The 21,188-nt window shown below is 39.4% G+C and overlaps 1 protein-coding gene across 3 annotated transcripts in view; it reads left to right on the top strand.

Annotated features, from left to right (window-relative positions):
* BEND5 (BEN domain containing 5) overlaps positions 1–21,188 on the top strand; it is an 853,353-nt gene that overhangs the window by 671,330 nt on the left and 160,835 nt on the right. The window lies entirely within an intron of this gene.

Genomic DNA, 21,188 nt, shown 5'->3' with positions numbered 1-21,188 from the left:
TTTTGTCACTGAATGGCTTATTTTCATTCATTTCTTTTATACTGGAGGTTCCCACGTGACTATAAAGCTTCCTGAAATTCCCATTGAGGAAGGGGACACAATGGCAAATTTGCTTTCATCAAGGGTAGACAGAAACTCCCCAAGATAGAAGGGTATCTGCTCTGCCAGCCTCCTTTATGTGTGGGAGCTGAAGTCAGCATGGAGCTAGACCTCAGCTATGTTTTATAAATGCATTCATTATGCTGCTCATCAGCCTCTCTGTAAATGTGTCAGTCAATCACAGTTTTCTTCAACTACCCAGATCATCCATTAAAGTCACAGATTTCAGTCTATGATTGTTCTGTAATAGATAGTGATACATAGAATGGAATAATCACCCACCCTATGCTAATTTTGCTTCATTTTAGTATTTGAATTACTGCTTTACCTCCTCCTCCGTTGAGAACATACCCAGATAATCTTTTGTTTTCCCTAAAATTGTTTGTTCTTTATGCATTTATTTACAAAACAGATGTGCTGCTGGAGGTGATAATGAAAAGCAGTTGATAAGCTGATGATTAGTTTGTGAGGGCAATTACATCTACCACACAGTTCTCTGAAGAAACCCTTGAGAATTGTAATACAGTGTATGCGGTTTTGCTTACAGTGCAAGACTAAATAACACTATACTCTGAAGCCAGGCTACTTTGAGGTTTGATCTAATTAGGTTTTGCATTGCTAAGCAGAATAAGACTAGATTATTGTGTGGATGGGGAGACCACTGAGGAAGAAGATAGAAGTTGCAGAGTTTGGTGCTGCTGGCTCTGTTTTTTGTTTTCAGGTGTGATTCTCAGTCCGCCTGTGCTTTGTTGCTTCCTGAACTGAAGCATTAGGAGACTGCCTGGGTAATTTCACCACACTTATGCAAGTTTTATATGTGAGACTTCCAAGGACAAATAGTCACCCTCCAGCTACACCGATACTTACTCTGCTCAGCTAATCTGAAAGCAGAGAGCAGTACCCTAGTAGTGGTGTCTCACAGCACCAGGAATTTATTGTAATGGCTGTGTCACCATATAGGAATGAAGCCCTAAAATGGCTTTACAATCTGCTACTACATTATCTTGTTGCAGGTGCCCTGCACCTAGGCAAGTCCAGTCGCAGTTAAGTAGCTTTCTTTTCCTGCCATAAATTCACCTGCCCTGTAGGTTTTTCTCCTGCATTGTTATTTATACCCTTTGAGAGGCATGCAGCTTTAGACATGCATATGGTTCATAACCTGAAAAGCCATCTGGGAACCCAGGTATTACAAAAGGGCAAGTGAATTCATCTGGAATTGCTGAGCCTGGTATTATACTATTGTTTTAGCCTTTCATGATATGCAGAATTTTCAGCCCTCCTGAACTAAAAGGACTTTTAATGAGGTAGTTGGAAAAGCATTTGATTTCCTTGCAATTCTTCACTTTATTTACAAAAGGCCTAATGTAACTAATAAGTTAAAAATGAGGGTAATAAGCAAAATACTACCTATTATCTTGAGAAGAATATTAAAAAGCCTAGTAATGTGCCGGCGTTGTAGTTAACTAATGCTGAGTGAATAATTTACAGCAAACACTTTATTTCCTGCTCATACAAAATCCACAAGCACATCAGAATTTATTTGCTTGAATTTGCTGGATGAATTTAAAGGAAAAAAAAAATCTCTAAGGATCAGTTGGTAGTATTTGAAAATTTAACTCTTTGGCTTCTCTGTGATCGACTAGATAAGTCTATTTCATCTCTTTTGGTCTTTGTTCGGATTAGCACATAAATAGAACTTTCAGTAATCTTCAATGTGGCATGGTATAACACAGAGGTATCAGCTGGGGGTAACTCTCTTTGGCTTGCAAACAAGGTTTGTGGTGCCATAGGCAGCAAGAGCATTTCTAGTCATTTGAACTTCTCCTTCCTGTTATCTCCCTCGCTCTCAAAGTAGCAGCTACTGACTATTTCTTTGGTTCACTGAAGGTGCACGTTCAGAGCTATGCAAGTTAAGACAGTGAAATGGGTAATTAAGCCTCATTGAGTTTGTAAACTGATCCTTTGCCATGGGGAGAAATTTTGTTTTAACCCCAGCACAGCACAGCTTTATACGGTTGGCAAAGTATGCTGTCAAATGGACTTTGCTGTCCTCTGAAATCCCAAGTGTAGTGAGCACTCTTAAAAGTCTGAGTATGTCAGCAGTTCTTGTAGAGTGGATGGGATGTATTAGTTCTCATGTTCTCCATACACATTTGCACAAGGTAATGTGGTAACATTTGGCCGATGGGGTTTTCTTCGTTGTTGCTTTCAGAGGTGAAGGACTCTTGTGGATGGTGTGTCCCTATGCAATTCTCTGAAATATATATTTTTTTCCTTTGTTCTGAGTTGCTTGTGAACTAAGATCTAGGAGTTTAAGCCAAAACTGCAACAATAATACCAATAATTGTCTATTATATATAAATTGTTGCTCATTCTCAAGGGAACAGACCAAATAGGTTGTGATTCTACAGGGGCTTTCTTGTGGTGCAATGTTCATAACCAGCAACAAGTGAGTTTAATATCACGGCTATAAAACATGACTGCTCGCGGCACAGAAATACCTGTGAGGAATGTTGTTTCTATGTTGCACATACTTTGAGGGGGCTCTAAAAGAAACCATCATGGGACTGAATGTCAATTCCTTTGATATCCGGTTTAATGCAAGAAAAGATTGCTAAACTTTACTGATGTATTCAAGTATGTGCAAGTGTTTGGAAAGTGTACTGTATTTGGTCCCCATACAGTTGGGAACAAAAAGCTAAGGGTCATCCTAGCTAAAACAGTGGCCCTTTAGCATGATTGTCCCTCTGTTCTGGCAGGTGATTTGTCCACAGCTCTCAACAAAATTGAAAGACCCTTTTTGATGGGGATGGGGCATAACTTTTTTTTTTTTTTCATCATGAAAGATCATGGCAAAAATATTTGTGCACTTCTCGATCCTCTCTGATGAATTAAACTCTGAAACAATTTTAGAAAGCAAAGGAATACTGCTGTTGAGAAGAGAGATTTCTTGGCTTTTCTCTACTTGTGCTATAGCATTATCATCTTCTGAATCTATTACCATCCCCAGGGAGGTGGAGTTAGACTAAGAAAAAAATGTGTTCTTGCTTTAAAAGTCGTGCATCCCCAGGCTTGGCCTGAACTTTCCTTTATCAAGAGCTTGTTCTTAAGCTGGCATTCTGCAGTTGAATGCTGAAATGTGTCCCTGCAGGCAAGATGACTGTACCACACTGTCTTAGATTAGTTCCAATTTGTCAGTCTCACCTTCCAGAGATGAAACCCCATACTAGCACCAAAAGGGATGTATTTCTTAGTCTGGGCAGATCTTCACTGAGATGTCTCAGAAATGCCATGACAAGGTGCTTGAAATATCCTGACTGTTTTCTAAAGGCTTTGTTGTGTGACCCACTAATGCTTCCCTTCCTTAATGTTTCTTTGTTGCCTTTGATGTGTTAGCTGTGGCAGTGCCACCCTTCTCTAAATTAAAGCCATGAATTAGCTGAAATGTTCTGATATGTCATCACTAGAATATCCTTCTATCTTGACTGTAGGGACTTCAAGAGTTTGTGTGGATGGGGGAAGAGGGTACATGCCAGTTCTGATCCTTTCTTGTTTCACTGTCAGGTATTATGGTTCTGAAGCCAATAAAGTCTCCTACTTGCTTGTGTGAGGGTTCAACAAAACAATTTCTTGGTTGAAAAGGAGGCCAACCCTACTGAGATTGGAAAGCCCAATTCACTGTAGGTGGTGGCAGAGTTCATACATAAATGAGAGCTGTTTTGTCATGAAATGTTTTGGACAAATGGCATATTTTAGCCCTGGAAATATAGCTTTGTAAAAACTCGAAACTGCTTGCAGAAGTGGGCTGAATTTGACAGTTTGTTCTGTGTGGGGAAAAAAAGTGAGAGAGAAAGGCTTAGAGAAACAAAGTGATTAGTTTTAGCATTTTCTAAGAAAAATCTTTTGTTTATTTAATAATGGCGTGATATGTTTAAAAACTCCTTTGGTAATATCCCTATTGAAGAATCTGAAATAAAATGAGGAAACTTTGCTTCAGATCAAATTAAATACTTCAGATTGATCCTACTAAGGTTTTTTTGTGAACTTTATTTCGTGACTAATAGTCAAAGTGAAACATTGATGTTCACATGTAATGGCTGAAGGGTCATTTGACAGTAAAAGCATAAGAGGATTTTATCCAAAACGTCTTAGCTTTGAATTAGAACTATATCTTGTAACATTTGGTGACTGTCTTTGGTCTTTGACATTAACACTTCCAGAGGATATATATATGTGTACACCCACATACATAATTGTTCACTGTTCACAGTGGCTGGATATGCAATGTCATTCATACTGTCACTTGACTTCTTATGAGACATAGCTGTTCATGTGCATGTTGACATTTGCCTAACATCTCTTGATTATTTTTCATGTGTTTTTTTGATGGGAAAGGTTTTTTCCTAGCTTCATTTCATGAATGTGAAACACATGCATTGCTTTGAATTGAAAAACAGCGTATCTATCTCAGATGACAAGATGAAGCTTTCGATGGAGTTTATTTTTCCTAATTAGACGTTTGTCATTGTATATTCTATATAACAGCATATAAGTAAACAATCATGGACCTTTTGAATAAATTTATTGGTTTTATTTATGTTACTGGGCATAAAAAAATCTATAATTACCAGGTACAGCCGCACTATAACTGGTATTTAATGACAATTACTTTTTGTTACCATAGAAATGAGTCCAAAGTAGTTACCTATAATTTCTCATTCCCAAACCTCACACATGTTGTATTGCAGTATTACCATAGTAATTGCCTATTAGTCATCATAAAATAAGCAGTTACCCAGAAGATATCAGGATAGTGTGAAATTTCTCATCTCCTTCAAAACTTGCGGCACATGCCGCTTCTCGTCTGCCTTCAGTGGGATTTCGCTTGAGTGACAAAAATGTTGGTGGTACATTAACCCAAGGGATGAAAGGATGTGATTGAGAGAGAATTATACTCTAAAAATACACTGCTGGGAAAAGTATGTTCCATACCCTGAAAATATAAGACTAAGTGGTATTATTTAAAAGAAAGAGGCATGTTTCAATTGCAGGAGATGGAGATTTGTTCCTTGCTATGAGTTTTCTCTGGTTTTTGTTTGTTTGATTTTAATTCACCTCTAACCAGAGGTTATACATCTGCAAGGGTTTGTGAGAACAGCCGTGCTGCATCAACCTCACAAGTTCAGTTTCCACCAGTGCAGCAGTGGACGGTGCCAAGGGAAAGGTCAGAGCAGGAGATGCTTATAGTGTTCTTCATCACATGTACTTTCACAGCTTCCCATACTTTTCCTGAGCTGTTGGGATTTCTCCTTCATTAATTATGTGTAGTGGATCCATCTTCCTAGTACCTGTCCAGTTGAACTCGGATAAGGGAAGTGCTGGCACTTGGTCTCCTCTGGCCCAAGGCTGTTCAGCTCCTGCCCCATTGTGGGAAGCACTGCCTACATCAGGCTGCTGTCAGCTTCACCCACTGCTCAGTGGCCTCTTTTTCTCTTTGTTTTTGTTCTTAACTTAGATTGCAGGTTGCTCAGGGCAGTGAGCTGCTTTTTCTACCTGCCTATATCACGTTTAGCAACAGCCATTTCTTTGCATCACCTCCATCCTTATGGAGGTGGGAGGGGATGAGGCATAGCAGAAGAGAAGCTTTCCTTTCCCCAGCTTCTGCTTGGAATTAAGGAATGTTCAGAAATGGTCTGTGCTGTCCTTCTCCCTGGTCATTTGGATCTATTGTGGATTTTCCGGTATGTGCTGAGTTGGGGACATGGAAAGCAGAATCTGAAGTGGTTCTTCAGTTGTGACCAGGCGTGCTTTAGACATCAGCACTGGAAAAGTCCAGGAAGGCAAAGCAAGCAGTGAAGATTTCCTCTTCACAGCATTGTCGTTCCTCTCTTGCTTGGATGCTTTCTTTCCATTGTGGTTCTTATTGCCCATAATGCTATAATCATAAACAGTGATCATGGTCACTGGTTGTGGTCACTATTAATTTAAACAAACAAACAAACAACAACAACAACAACAAAACAAAAAAAAGTTTCCTTTTATTAAAAAAAAAAAAGGTAATCTTTTATCTTAAAACAAATACCGGGTTTGCAAGAGGGTTCCTATCTACTGCCATTGAAAATGCTCTTTATATTGATGTGGTAACTGCTCATTTAAACCATATTACAGCTCCTGAGTATTTTTCAGTTGCTATTGATGTGACAAATTCTCTTGCACAGAGGACTGCACCAATCAATAGAGTCAGTATATGTGCTTTAACAACAAAGCCACATGCCTTGGGGTTCCAGTTGAATCTGAACCTTTTAGTAGCATTAAATAAAGCTATATTTATTTTTCTTTTGGTACAGGAAAAAAAAAAAGACCTAATTTAATACAACTTGTTGCAAGGGCTTGAAGGCAGCATTATGGGACCAGTTTCACATGTGATGAATACATAACTAGTGTTGAAGCTGCTATTTTGTTGTTATAAGCAAACCGTTCTCTTTTAGCTAGATTGATCAGGGACTACAGAGTAGCCTTTTATTTTTACGGAAGCAGGGAGAGAAGTCATAATGAGAAATATTGAAATCATAGCATTTTTATATCTGCCATTATTCCACTGAGAATGAGACATGATGTCCTTAAAGAGACAGGGCTATTTATTTTCCATTTAAATAGGACCATTTGTGATTATTACCTTTAAGCCATTATGCAGAGGATAAGCACCCAACTCATGAATCCCAGCCAAGTGAATCGAAGTTTTGTACCCGAGTGCCATTTATGTCTGTGTGTTGCTGTAGGAGCCTATTCTTGACCTTCACTGAATTCATTTTTGCATATCTTTCTCTTATAGAATATATTTGCAATAAATAGGGGTGTTAATGTCAATTCAGATTAAATGCTCATTTCTTTTCCTACTCTCCTGAATAGCTAATCTTAGATCTGAATGATCTTATTTGGATTCCTTTGCTCTACTTTCAGCTGTAAAGCCAACTGATGTTGGACTTCCTTCTCTTTCTCTGACCTTTGTCTAGTTTGTGTATCTGAATGGTGATTTGAGCTCTTGCTCATAGTAGTAAACAAATGAGGGAAGTCACCAGTTTGAGATGTTTTGTTGTTTTTTTTCATCTGCAAAAGACTTGCAGTTAACTTCAGCCTATTTACAGTGGATCTGTGCTTTGGTTTCCCTAGCTGCAATTTAGGAATAAATTAGGTCTCATATATAAGGTTAGCTGTGGACCTTACGATTATTAGTGTGTGGTTAAATAACACGTTGCACTCATTCCTTTGCTTTGAGGCGCTGTGTAGGTACCAAGCAATATTGCTTAGAAAAATGACATCCTTAAATATACCTATGCAATCAAAGCTATGTTTTATTTCTGGTTTTGCAAGTGAGAGGAGGCAGAAACGCGTTGAGCTGGTCACTATCTCATGATGTATCAAGCTGAGCTCTACCTTTTGAACAGCAGTTGCCAGGCTGCCATCAGTGGCTTTTAGACTGAAGGGCTGCTCCAAAAGCCTGTTTGCTGGACACAGGAAGTTATTGCTATGACACTACCTAAGAAGTATACCATGTATTTACAAGTGCCATCTGCTGGTATGGTTTTCTGAGCTATTTCCAGAGGCAGGTGTAAGGCATGCCTTCCTTCTAACAGCCTTTTCTATCAGCAATCTGCAGGCATCTGCCTGCTTACATGGCACACGGTTAGCTTCTAACTTGAATTGCACCTTGCTGCAATTACAACAGAGATCCTCCTGCTATAGCAGGTGTCTCTGCGGCAGCTGTGGGCTGATGTTGCATTGTGTGGGAAATGTTTGCATAGGTGCTAGCAGTGGGGATCCAGCTTACCAGTGCCAAGGCTTTGTCTCCTTTTTTCCCCCAAATTACGTTAATGTACTGCTGCTTTGCTGAAGATCTGGTTCAGGAAGGGGCTCTTGAACACCTACAGCCCTACAGACAGCCAGGCTGTATATGGGGATTCAAGATGTTCTTGTGCTATCAGGGCAACTGAACCTGTTGTACTCTCACTAGACTGCTGCCTCCATCCCTTGCTTTGAGAGGATTCTGTCTAGCATGGAACAACTTGGCTGTACTCTCCTGGCTCTGGAGGGGTTCCCAGATGCTGCTGTCTGTTGGTCCAGGGGACACAACCAGGCTGTCATATTTTAGCTTTACCAGGGTACGTTTGATTGATGGTTCATGCCAAAAAGATTTTTCTTTGCAAAAAGTAACTGAAAAATGTAAACTGCAAAACATTTTCCTGTAGAAATGACCAATTTGAGGTCAAATCTTGCATTAATGAGGTCACCCGCTGTTCGTTCCAGGGAACAACTTAGAGGGATAACATGGAGGGGGTTTTGTTTTCTATCCATAAGCGTAGGAACACCCAGCATGTACTTAGCTCGTATCCTATTTTTGGATTGTTTCACCGCAGGTAGTATCTTAAAAACTTCCTCACCGTGTCCATTCTGCACTTCTCCTTATTTAATCAGCATCTGATTACCTAGACCTACAGATTTGTCTGCCACTTTTAAGGCAAAGCAACTGATGAAAAAGCTGATACAAAAGAGGTCTCCATTTACAGAAGATCATCAGCAGCCACTGATCCCTCTCAGGGCCTCTGAAAAGCTCCTTGCTTCTAGTCAGTATTTATGATGTGACACAAGCAAAGGGTTTAGTGCTCACCTTCAGCTTATGTTGGAAGTATTTCTCACATATCAATGGAGATGTTGTGTATTCCTGTTCCATCTGCTGCTGTGTGGGTAGTGAGGGGGAAATCCCATCCAAGTTACTAGGAAAACAATAGCAGCCTAAGGGAATGTTTGTTTAAGTTGCTTTTTGTTGTTTTCTTTTCCGCTGTGGCAGCTGCTCTGTTGTCTTTTTGTTGTTGTTGTTGTTTTAAATGGTGGCACTTAAAATGATGGCAGCTTGCTGTATAATTTATGATATTAGACCTCAGGGCAGTGTCATATAACATGAAAAAAAAATTCTGAGACAAATCGAAATAATAAACATCCATTATCTAAAACAATATGGTTTTATTAAAACAGCATTCAATAACCTAATGATGTGCATCACTTCTGGGGAGTGGAAAGGGGCAGATGCCTTAACGCATCTTGGCTAGCACACTGACTTGCAGAATCCCTAATCTTAGTGACATAGAGGAGCCTTGTTTTGGTCCTCTCCAGTAATGGATCTTAGTTTGTTGTTGTATCACTTCTATGCTGAAGAAAGGGTGCCTTTTTCTTATGCTAATTCATATAGGTGAAGTCTCTCAGAAGATGAACTATGTGTTGAATCTTAGAAGGAGTTTTCAAGGTGTTTGTGTGAAAACTTAGGTTATGTCGTAAAAGAAACTTTTTCTGTAGCTATTAGTACACAAATCTTTGTTGCTAGAATAGGTAGTGATTGGAGACTGCTGTTTTACACCTGATTTAAGTTAAGAAGAGTGTGATCTGGCAGCTGAAGGGGCAGTTCAGCTCTGTTCTCTCCTGACCACACATCTCTGTCATCTCCTTTGTGCCACAACTGGTGCTTGTGTGGCAGTGCTATGAGCCAGAAATGGATTGATCCTGCAGAAATCCAGCTCGGCAAAATGGTTTTCACTTGGCTTCTTGCACAGCCAGAAAAATGGGACCACAGCAGGGACAGATCTCTTCTATTAATGGTTTGGGTGTAATGCACTTAAGGTAATTCTGAAGCTGAGATGTTGATAGCTGTTGTGTAGTTATTCTGGACATCCTAGAAATGAAGGACGGGATGACCACTGGTTTCCTGAGTGCTGTTGGTACATTCACAGACAACCTTGCATATGCTATCTCTTTCTTAGGTTTATCATTTACTAGTAGGTGCAAATGGTTATTTTTACTGCCCACTCAGGGTCTTCATGGAGTCAGAGGCTGGAGATGAGCTGTTTCCATGCAGCTGTTATGTCCTGTTACATATGTAGTGAAAAACTGTTCGTGAAATCCCTTTCCCACTCCACCCCCTTAAAATACAGCAGCCAACATAATGGTGCTGACGTGGCAGCAGGAGCAATTAATCTCATAGCAGATTACCTTTTCCCTGCTGCCTCTGGCACCAGGCAGAAGGGGGATGTCAGGATGCCCTGGGAGGAGGTGTATGTGACATCTGATTGACAGCTGATGGCTCTGCCTGGTTGGTGCCCGGGAGCTGGAGGAAGAATGCTGACATGGATGGGTTGTGGTCAGGAAAGGGATGGATGTGACATTTGTGGACACACAGTGCTGAATCACACAAGCAGTATCCATCTCTGCCAGTGTGAGTGGGACAAGTATTCTGCCTCTTCTTCCCCTCCCAGACTGGAAAGGATGTATATTAATAGAAGTATACGTGACTTAATGTGCAGCTACTCAGTGTTAACCCACGTCCCCAGGGAAAAGAAGTGCTTATTTCAGGTTGTGCAGATCATAAGCCTGCTGTCTTGTGCGGTGCATGTGCTCTGAATACTAATGCTCTTTTTGCCTTTTCTTTACTGACACAGCCATTGAGCTGATGAATTGTATAGATTATACAATGATAATGGATGGGGAAGGGGAATAGTAAATCCTGCCTGTTTGTAGAGAACAGCTGGATTCCTAATAACACTGGAATGCTGTTGTGGTGGGGGAAGTTTAGCTGCCCGCTCCCTTTCATCGCTGCCATTCAGACATCCCAGTGTTTGCATAAAGATGAAGCTTTCCAGCACCCCGAGGCTAATGCAGCAGTTATCCTGGGAGTCTGCCAGCTCTGTTGGATCTAGGAAGAGTCTCAACTTCTCCATGGTGCCTCTGTGTGATGCCTTTGGGAAGAAAGGAAGATAAGAGGCCTTGTATTTGATTTCCAAGTAATAGCTGGGTGAGGGAATGGTTTCTCCTTGTAAACCAAGGAGCCCAGCTCCTAGTTGCGAAGTGGGCTGAGATCTGATCTGATCCTGTGCAAGGCAGCAAGTAATCTGCATTATGGAAAGTCTTAGGGCAAGATTGAATTGGGAATTTCAAGAGCTGCGAGAAGGATGACACATAAGTGTGCAAAACTTCCAATATTTTGTATTATTAATAATAAATGTTGTTTATTAATTCTAATTGTAACAAGCTAGCAAAGGAGACTGAATGTTCAGATGATTGATAAGACTGTGGCGTTCACCAAAAGCCACAATCCTTTTCTGCTAGATGCTGTACAAGCACATCATAAATGATCCTCACTTTCCCAAAGTGCTTTCAGAGCTAAAAGTGTGGCGCAGCAGGTGTGCAAGGCAATCAAGTGAACTGTTATAGCAAGGAAAGACAAAGTGCTAAATATAATTTGATGAATAATAGTAGGGCTTTTTCTCTTTCTTTTGTGATTATTTTTTTTTCCTCCCTCCCCTCTGGTCAGTGGCAGGATACACAATAGATAACTATACAATCAGGATAAGTAATCTTCGTATATCAATGGATAGTAGGGCTTCTCTAGATTTAGTGAAGCTGGAGAAGGAACTTTCGGTGGCAAAATACATTTTGCAAAGGGAGGTTGAACCAAAAGGTGCATTTCTTCAAAATGGATTACGTCTAGATGTTCCTCTATTCTCCCTTTCTTCACTGCTTGGGCATCTCCCAGTACAAGCATTATTTCAATTCTAGCTCTAGGATTTTTGCTGTTCTATTGCAGCTGAGCAGTATTATGGTTCTACTCATTTTTTTTGCACCTGGATTAAATTGCCATTTTGTGCAGCTGGAGGTAGTTTTGTTCAGTAGGTTTTGGAAATTCACAGGTGTTTAAGGCCCAGTCAATCTTTTGGCAGTGCTGGCTAGTGAGGAGGCTTACACAATGCTTCAAAGCATGCTTACACAAAGCTATCAATTCCATGTAAGCACTCCCAGCAAGTTTTGCACCCCAGTGGTTGTCCATGGATAGATCTTCTGTCTGCTTTTCCAAGACCGAAAAGAATCAAATGACAAACTGCCAGTCTTTCTCCTTTGTTTTCTGCAATGCCCTTGCAAATCTGTATGTCTTCAGCAGCTAAAATCTTTGTTGTTGTTTGTTTTTAATTCTTCTGGTAGAGTTTACCTTTACTTCTGGTGTTGACACGACAGGAGAAACTAATGGCCATGTAGGCTTGCTCTTGACATCTCTTTCTCGCTGATGCTTTGCTAACTGGTGTAAGAGAAAAACAGGTCATGCCCAAGAGATACACACCGTTATATTGGTATAAGTGAGAAGTAAGCACAATCCTAGCAGACAGTTCTTATTCCTTACATTGGTCACCCTTTCAATTACAGATCTGATCTGCTAAAGTCTTGTCATTCTTATTCTAGTTTCTGTTAATGAAATGCATTTAACTGTCAGCTCTTGTTAACAATAACAATGCAGCTGAGGATTCATAAATTCCCATGGAATTCAAATGACTGCTACCTTAGAGGATCTCGGCCAAGTCCTTTTTCATCTTGAAGTTGGAGGAGAGAGAGCCTCAGCTGGCTTGATCCAGCCAACCTGGATATTTCAAGCAATGAATTTATCTCAGACTTATGTCTGATTCCTGTCTGAAATAATCTGGATCAATATTCTAAGAACTCTGGGTTTTTCAAGTCCATGTCATCATTGTTGATTGGTTATTTTTGTGAATGGGCAATGCTTCAAGGGAGATATCTGTGTGTGTAGGGCGTGGTAAATTGAGAAAGATGATCAGTTAGCCACTTTTTAGCTTTCAAATGTAGGTTTATCAAAACACTGTTCAGTGCAGATGGAATTCTTTTGCAAGAGGTCTGTATGTCTGATGATCTCTTGGTCTTCCTTTAGATAACCGAATGAAAAAAGTTAGACACACTACCTACTTAAATCATTTAATCCAACTGAAGTATCCTACAAGTTAAAATTCTGGAGACAATTCATTCCTTTCAAATGACAAATTCTATTAGAATCAGTAGAAGCTGGAGGCTCTTTCTTTCAACTGTCCAATGCAGAGGGCTTTAAGCTTTGATACCATGTAAGCTTAGTAGGATACAGAAAAAACATCACAGGAATAAAACTTCATAATCCAGTTAACTTTTGCTGATACTTTCCTGAAAACTTGTATTAAACAGAAGGTGTTAGTTTTAAGGTATAAGCATTTTAATTTGTAGTTGTAGAAGGTCTACAGAAGCAGGATGAAGGTCAGCTCTGGCCATTTTGATCATTGCTATAATGATCAGAACAGATTTGTACCCGCCGTTCCTGAATGGCTACTTAGACACGGAGTTTTGTTTTAGCAGTCACATAAGGAATAATCAACGAACAAAACCTTTTTCTCTTTTTAATTGAAAACATACAATCTCTAACCTATAATATAAAAGTGGCAGTGGGAATGACTAATCAAGATGAAAGCAGGCCATGAATAAGTGTTGGCGTGAGCAAAATAAATATTATGCACGTATTCTTTATAAATGGATCTCCCTTTCTTGTTTAGTGCTGGAAACAATTCTGTATTTTCCTATATCTTGGGACAAAAACTGTGTTAAAATCTGAACTCTTGAATAGACTCAATCTGACTTAGACCAGTTGGCCAAAGTAAAACCTGGTGTTTAGTTTTGTCAGGGGAATATTTTGTGGTCGGGCATCTTAACTAAAATGGTCACCTGAACTACTCCATGTACGTGTTTATGCTACTATTTTATTATCTGAAGACAAGTTTTCTTACAAATTAGAACTGTTGCCAACTATAAATTGAAAAAAAATATGGTAGAAATGCCAAACAGTCATTTCCATGGTTGGAACTATTACAGTATAACTGGTTGATATTAGGAGCTTTATTTTATACCACTCCATGTTTCTGAAACAGTACCTCAAGAAAACAGCAAAGGATGAATTAGCATCGTTGCTCTTTATATGCACCTGTGCCTTTTTCACTATGTCTTGCTGAAGCAGGATGATGCAAAGAGCCAACTGGGCAATGCAGTTCCACTTGTTAAGAAAGCCTTAGATCTGCACTGGATTTGGAAGCTGGAGCTCAGGTTTTCATAAGCAGAGGGTGGTTCTCAGGTGCTATGGTTTTAGTTTTTGACAGTGAGATATGTCAAATGGTTCTAGGATCCAGGTGAGGAGTGTTTAGCTTTTTTTTTTTTGTTTGTTTGTTTTTTTCAATTCAAGACCTTCTGTAGCACATCTTGAGATCAAGCAACTAAATAGTTGATTGTGAAATTTTGAGCTTTGGAGTTGGAATTGTAGCTTCTCATTGGTCCTGTGTAAAGACTCTACAGTTATTTAAGATAAATGGATTTTCATATCTATGGGGCTTTCTCTTTTGATTCCTATTTTACTGCTCATTTCATTTAGATGCACATGTATTGGTGTCCTTGTACATGCTTCTTGGTGGGATTTCTCATCTCCTGCAGGCCAGACACCCAGTTCTGCCATATAAATGTTGATAATGGCTTGGCTTCCTAATACAGCTGCTGCCATCTGATTTTGTCCCTTTGTGTGAATGTGTCCAATAGGACGAGCAAGCCTAAACCAGCTGCAAGTAAAATTTCCCCGGGGATTACCTGCAGGCATAAGTGCATCAGTGTTGAGACTAGAGCAGCTGCCTCTGTCCTGTTAGCTAAGGATCTGTTCTGGGGCAGGATGAGACATCTTGGGATACATGGCATATGAGGAATGAAATTTGGAGGAGAGCATTCAGCTGCATGACAGCATTATGCCTTAATGTACTTTGTTTTTTTCTCTTTCTCTTGAGGCTGTTGAACTTATCCAGAGCTTGGAATCCTGAGCTTCTGTATCTGCTTTAAAACAAAAAGAAAAGAAATCTTTGGCAAATGTCATTGGAGGCGTTTCGCTTTGTTAAATATTTTGTTTAATCAATGGAACTCTTCTGGTTGCTTATGAATTATCATTAAAGATTACCTACTAGTAAAGGGCTTTCTGTTAAAGGGCGCAATTGGATAATGCCCTTAATAATATATTTTAACTATTGATCAGCCCTGAAGTGGTCAGGAAGTTGGACTTGATGATTTTTGTAGGTCCCCTCCAATTTAACTATGCTGTTCTAATTCTTGAGGTAGCTCTATAGTTAATCCTGCACATAAGTGGATGTAGTTTTATCCACATCTGAGAAAGTATTTCTGGGAGCAGTTGATGCCATCACAAATAAGTTCGTGGTAGTTTCTGCAATAAATGTTTAGGTCTGTGAGTAACAAGAACATAAGAACTGCATGTTTCAAGGCTCTACTGGAGACTATTTCAAGTCATTCTATAAGGTCAACGTGCTTTGAGTTGTTTTCAGAACTCTCTTTATCACAATTTTTTAAAATAACTAAATTCCTTTTGAAGAGAGTATCATTTAATGGGCATTTGCCTGTGTAGCATGTCTCTATAACTATATAGGAGTCTCACAGTCTTTTAATCTCTGAAAAGGAAGGACAGCAGGCTTTCATTATATACAACTGAACAGGAGGGAAGGTGCTGTCATCTGCTTTTTTCTCTTTTTCTAAAATATTAAATCTGCTGCCCAGAGATTAGGAGTAAAGGCCTGGTTCCTCAGGGAGGACTCAGTGCAAATTCGCAAACTTATTTTGGCATATAAATTAGCTTTCAGCTATGGATGCTTCTTTATTTTATGTTCTTGAACTACAGCTACTCTGGGGTGTGTATTTAAAGTTAATCTGTGTCAGTTATTTCAGCAACATATTGTGGGACAGAGTCTGCTAACAAGAAATTAAGAATTAGCTATCTTACAATAGGCTGAGTCTGTTACAGACAAGGACCTGACATCTTTCACTTACAAAATATAATAAATGTGAGCTCCAGTAGGAAATGAGAGAAGATTGCCACTAGTGTGGGACACACTTCTTGTGTTGACCTTTGACTTGAGTAGCAACAAAGTTCAGGAGACTTTTGGGAACGATGCTGAGGAGCAGAATCATAATAACGTCTGATACGCTGCTTTATTCCTGGGCAATAAATGGGGCTAGAGTGTAAGAGCTAAAATTTGCTCTGGGCACAGATGATCATTTGCTAAGATGGAAAGTAGCAGGTTGTCCTCGCATGAAGCGTGCAGCTGGAAACCAAACTTTGTCCTATCTGGCTATACATGTATAGATTGGTGTGTCATCGAGTTCTGCACTGAAAATAAATAATTAAATACGAATAAAAATCAGGCAAGATGAATTTCAGGGTGTGCTGGGTGTATTCAGAATACATGAATATTCTGAAGTTCTTTACCGTTTTTGGGATTCCTCAAAGTTTAGTTTTCTAGCTCAGTTTGGTGTGGCTTTTTAAAAATCTACAACAGCATGCTTTACTCCCAAACCATCAACAGTGTTTTGCAGCTCTCGGCTCCCTGCTGACCAGGGGTTCTTTTTATAATAAACACATTCAGTAGACAGAAAACTTACTGAGGGAATGATACAAAATTACAGAAGCAATAATTACACTCACTCATGTCAGAGCTCTCTTACAACAAGAAATAATAATGAAACAACATTTACTTTATCCTTTTTCGGGGGCCAATAAAGGGTAATGTGGCCGTATTCAAAAAGAATTTTTTTTTTATAATACTCTATATTGCCTTCATTAACATTTTTTTCATTTCTTGTTTTATAACCCTTTTAATTGAAAGGGGTGGAAGAAGGGGGGAAGCATATGAAGGGCATGTTTTGGAGAGACAACAACAAAGTTTCCTCCTATGCATTATTGGTTTCACTACAATATCGAGAATACTGCCGTCACTCCATCACACTGCTGTGGATTAGTGATTTCATTAAAATATTTTGTTGAAGGTCTTTTCATAGAGGGCTTTTTGTTTTTGTTTTTTGAAGTCTCATTTCATCCAATTAACTTCTCTATATCTCTGAGGTTCTGCCAGATCAGTGAGACAGTGACTGCTGCTTCCTGGGAAGCCAGCTATAGTAGTAGCACAGGAGTCACATAGAATAATAAGGTTCATTTTGTTGCTGTATAAGAGTCGAGGAAGGCTGGAGAGCCCCTCAGCTGTTGAGACCTTTTGTCATTCTGGAGGTTCCTTGGTTAGAGTGCTGTGGGAAAGGAAGAGCCATTTGGGTGCTGTGTGGGTGGTCTTTGGCTCTGTACTGAGCTTTGACTATTAATGTAATTTTAGATTTATTCAATACGCAGTTGTGTTCTTTGTGCTTGCATTTTTAAAAGAAATTAAAATAACCTTGTACACAGGTTCCTTGGATATAACACAGCATCCAATCAGGAACAGACCTGATACAAGAGAAGACAAGGTAGCAAGCCAGAACTCTTGATGTTTCCCCCAAAGGGTGAGCTCCCAAAAGTTAACCTAATTAAGGAGGGCACTTAGGCCGTGGGGTTAACAGCTGTTCTGGAGGCTACAGAGAGCTCCTTTAGGAGATGAGGTTAGACTTTGGAAATAGTTCCTTGTGGGAGTATTCAGAAAAATTGCTGTACACGTGTGCATGTATGTGCGTGGAATTCAGAACGAAGGGTTTTGATGCAGCAGCATAGACAAGGATGGAAATAGGTCAGTCAGTCGTTTAAGTGCTCTCTACGTGTTCCTTCTCTGTGACAGCTCTGAGGAGCAGTTGGAAGACAGCCTGGGATTTCATTTAAAAGCATGAACCAGAAGAAAAAGAAAGGAGGGGGACATTTTGCTTGTTTTGATGCCCACGTGTCCCATTTTCAATTATTCCTCTCATCCACACTCACTCGGATGCAGTGAGATGCCTACAAATGAGCCATGAGAGAATTTCAAAGGTTTGGATGCTCCATTCTGAGAACTACATGGAAAATAGGGGAAGAAAAAAAAAAAAAAAAAAGAAAAGAAAACAAAAAAAAAAGAGAAGAAAAAATAAACCTGTGCACCTCCTTGGGTTGTGAAATATGGTTTGAAATTGCTTGAGGCCAGTGTCCCCTGGGGTTTTAGTGTTTTGAAAAACATGAAGGACTTTGTGTACCTGATCAGGGGTTTGCTATTTTCAGTTGTCAGATCTTGCACTGCAGATTTGGATTTCTGCATAGTAGATATAACTCACTTAAATACCTTTTATAAAAGACGAGATTGCTATGTTCTCTTCCTTGTTAGCAGCTACTTCACAAATTGTAAAATGAAATTGAAACGAGAGTTGGATTCACTTTGTTTAGCTCTTAGCTGAAAGTCAGTCATCTATTCTAGTCTGATGTCTTAGAGCTGTCTGTGGTCGGCAGCACAGTCCCAGGTGAACTAAATTGCTGTCTGGATGGATTTCTCTGTTAAAATGGGGAGTGGAAAGAGTTGGGAAGGGTTACAATGAGGTTGATCTGCCCTCCTTAAGGTGTTTAACATGAGTCAGAAGGTCTGCTCTCTAGCTAGAGTAAATTTACTGACATCCTTGTGTATAGAGCAACTCAACAGAGTTGCACAGACAGTTACGCTGACTGGATCTGGCCCAATGTTGTTGGGTTCATGTGTGTGTGTTCTATTGGTGTATTTTTGTCACTGTTTAACTGTAATTCTACCATTCTCTACTAGTATTCTCTTAATCTTGACATAATTCAAAACCCAATTTCATCCGATTTTTTCCTGGCAACCTGGCATTTGTTATGACAGAAGTAGATACATTTGTGGGTTGAGTTTGCACAATGCTCTAGAAATAGATTCAAAAGCCAGACTTGGTGATTGCTCCCATTCTCCACATGTCATAAGCAGTCAAATAATGACTTTGCTCAAATGTCCCTTTCTTGCAGTGATGGATTAGTAAAAGCACACCATGTTTGCAATAGGACTTTGGTTTTTACAACTTTATTTTTCTGTTTGAACAAACCATGAGCCATGTTAGTCATCCCAAGTGTGAGCAGCACAGCCACAGGGATGGCTGCTGAGCACATGTTGTGTCTGTACTTGGAATGTCATTGTTCACAAATGGGAGTCCTGACTTCTAATTCCAGGAGCTGTGGTCACAAATTTGGAGGAAAAGATTTTGTCATCTTTGAAAACTGTCCCAGTAATTGTGCTGATTGTCATAGGTAAGACTCCTTTCACTTTTCAGTAATATGTTTGTGTATTGTTCATTATAGAGAAGCAGTTTCAAATATTTTTGAAAGAGAAAAAAGTTGATAATTGGCCTTTTTCTGCTTTACATCTATCTCTGAACCCCTGTCTGATAGTCATCCTGTTAGAACTGTCAAGAGAAGTAAACATCCTTTTTAACCCTAATGAAATACTGTTTTTCAGTTACACTTGTGTATTGCATCCCAGTGAATGGGGGTAAATCTGTAGTGTTTGTGGCAAGTAGGGCTCTTGTCTGTTCATTTTCTCCACACCTGTACACACTGGGTAAGGTTCTCTAAGAGACATCAACACGAATTTGCTTTTATCTTGGCTAAAGTTGCCTGCCTCAGTCTAGGGCAAGTTGCTTCTTCATGTCTGAAGATAGTTTGGCTAACCTGGCATGTTTAGTTGTCCTTTGGCCTCTTGATGAATGCTATTTACTCTTTACTCCTGCCTTGATAATTGTCCATGAGAAAACATGAGTAAATTTGGAGCTGGGGTTCTCTTCTGGTAAATGAGATTCACTGAGGCGTCTTAAATCCTTACATGAGAATCTTGGATCTCAAACATTCAAATGAAATTCTTGTGAGGATATGCTGTTTCGGTGCACTTGTTACTTACAGCTGATGGTCTGTCTGGGTTTTCTGTGGGAATGACCTTGCTTGGAATAGCAGTTTTGTTTGCTGGCTGTAACCCAGAAACATGGAGGATACACACAGAATAAACCAAATATTTTTCTGCTTCTTGCAGAGAGGGACATGATTTATTTACTTTTTTTCAGAGACTTGATTTGCTATTTGTGACTCTGTCAGACAAGTCCAGCATGATCTTGAATGATTCATTCAATCTCTCTCTGTTTCTCAGTTGTTTTAGTTGCAAAGTGAGACTAATACCATGCACCTGCCTTGCTGCTGCTCTGGAGAATATTTCATTAATACCTATGAAACGTTCCAAGAATCAATGAAATGCAAACCGTGGATGTCTGAGTTTTAGGGACTTTGATTAAGCTCTTTAAGTACAAAGTCTTTAGTTCTGAAAGTTGAGGAAACTGTAGAACTGTAATGTCTGAATGCAAAATCTCCATCCCTAATTACAGGCTGTGTGAAATGGCTCATAGTTTAATAGACAGTGAAGTTCAGGTCAATGTTGTGTACCTAGACATAAACTAATTAGCCACATCATGCAGTGAAATGGTCTGTTTGATAAGAATTGGTCTGTTTGATATTGCATTCTTGGGATCTGAGGGAAATGGAACATATCAGTAAGCCTGTAACTAAAGCGTGGATCTCTGTGAGGCTGGGGAAAACAGAGAATATGACGATGGATGTGATTACATTAGCCTGTGTGGTGAGGACATCAGATATTTATGCTTTCTGCCTGACCAGGATTAGATACAGGATGAATTCCTCTTAAAATATTTTCTCTTCTTGATGCTTTTTTTTTTTTTTTTCCCTTTTCATCCTTCCTCCTACAGAAAAATGTTTCTTCAGATTTTTATTATGTGTAGTTTGTTAGAACGTGATATTTTTGCTTCTGGTACTAGCATATGGATTTTTGTGTGTGACAAAATAGCACTTCACTTAGGAATTTTTGTTCCACCTGTTGTTGCTCAAGATCCTCAGTTATAAATCCCTCTTTTTAGTTGGAATTGCTTTCAGGCATCTACTGTGACACTTGACGTTGTTACAAAAAAAGTAAAAATTCAGCAGCATAATTTCAAGTGTCTGTCCAGATATCAGGCCTTTCTTTTCTGTAGATTTTTCTATCACCTTGCATTGTGCTAAACAATAATACTAATCCATTCAATCACCTGGAGTATTTTGCTAATCTGTACTTATCCTTTGAAGCTATCTTCAGTATTTAGATAGGAAATGCAAGCCGAGACCAGGGAAATACAAAGTGATTGTGATGTTCTTTTTCTTTTGAAGGAAGAATTTGGTGTCGTCTCTCTTAAATGAACATGCTTTCCAATTTGGTGTCATGTTATTGATAATCACAGAGTATTTCTGTGCCCTGCTTTTGTTTAGGAGCTCTTACAAATCAGGCTTGTGAATTTTTCTTTCCTTCCTATGGCATGGCATTAGCATGCTTATTTCTTTGTGTGGCAATGATGTTAGCATATTCCTTATTGTATTTAACCTCCTCTGT

This window comes from Meleagris gallopavo, chromosome 10 (assembly GCF_905368555.1).
Source record: "Meleagris gallopavo chromosome 10, MGAL_WU_HG_1.1, whole genome shotgun sequence".
Classification (NCBI taxonomy): Eukaryota; Metazoa; Chordata; class Aves; order Galliformes; family Phasianidae; genus Meleagris; species Meleagris gallopavo.
This window is presented reverse-complemented; position numbering and strand designations above follow the sequence as displayed.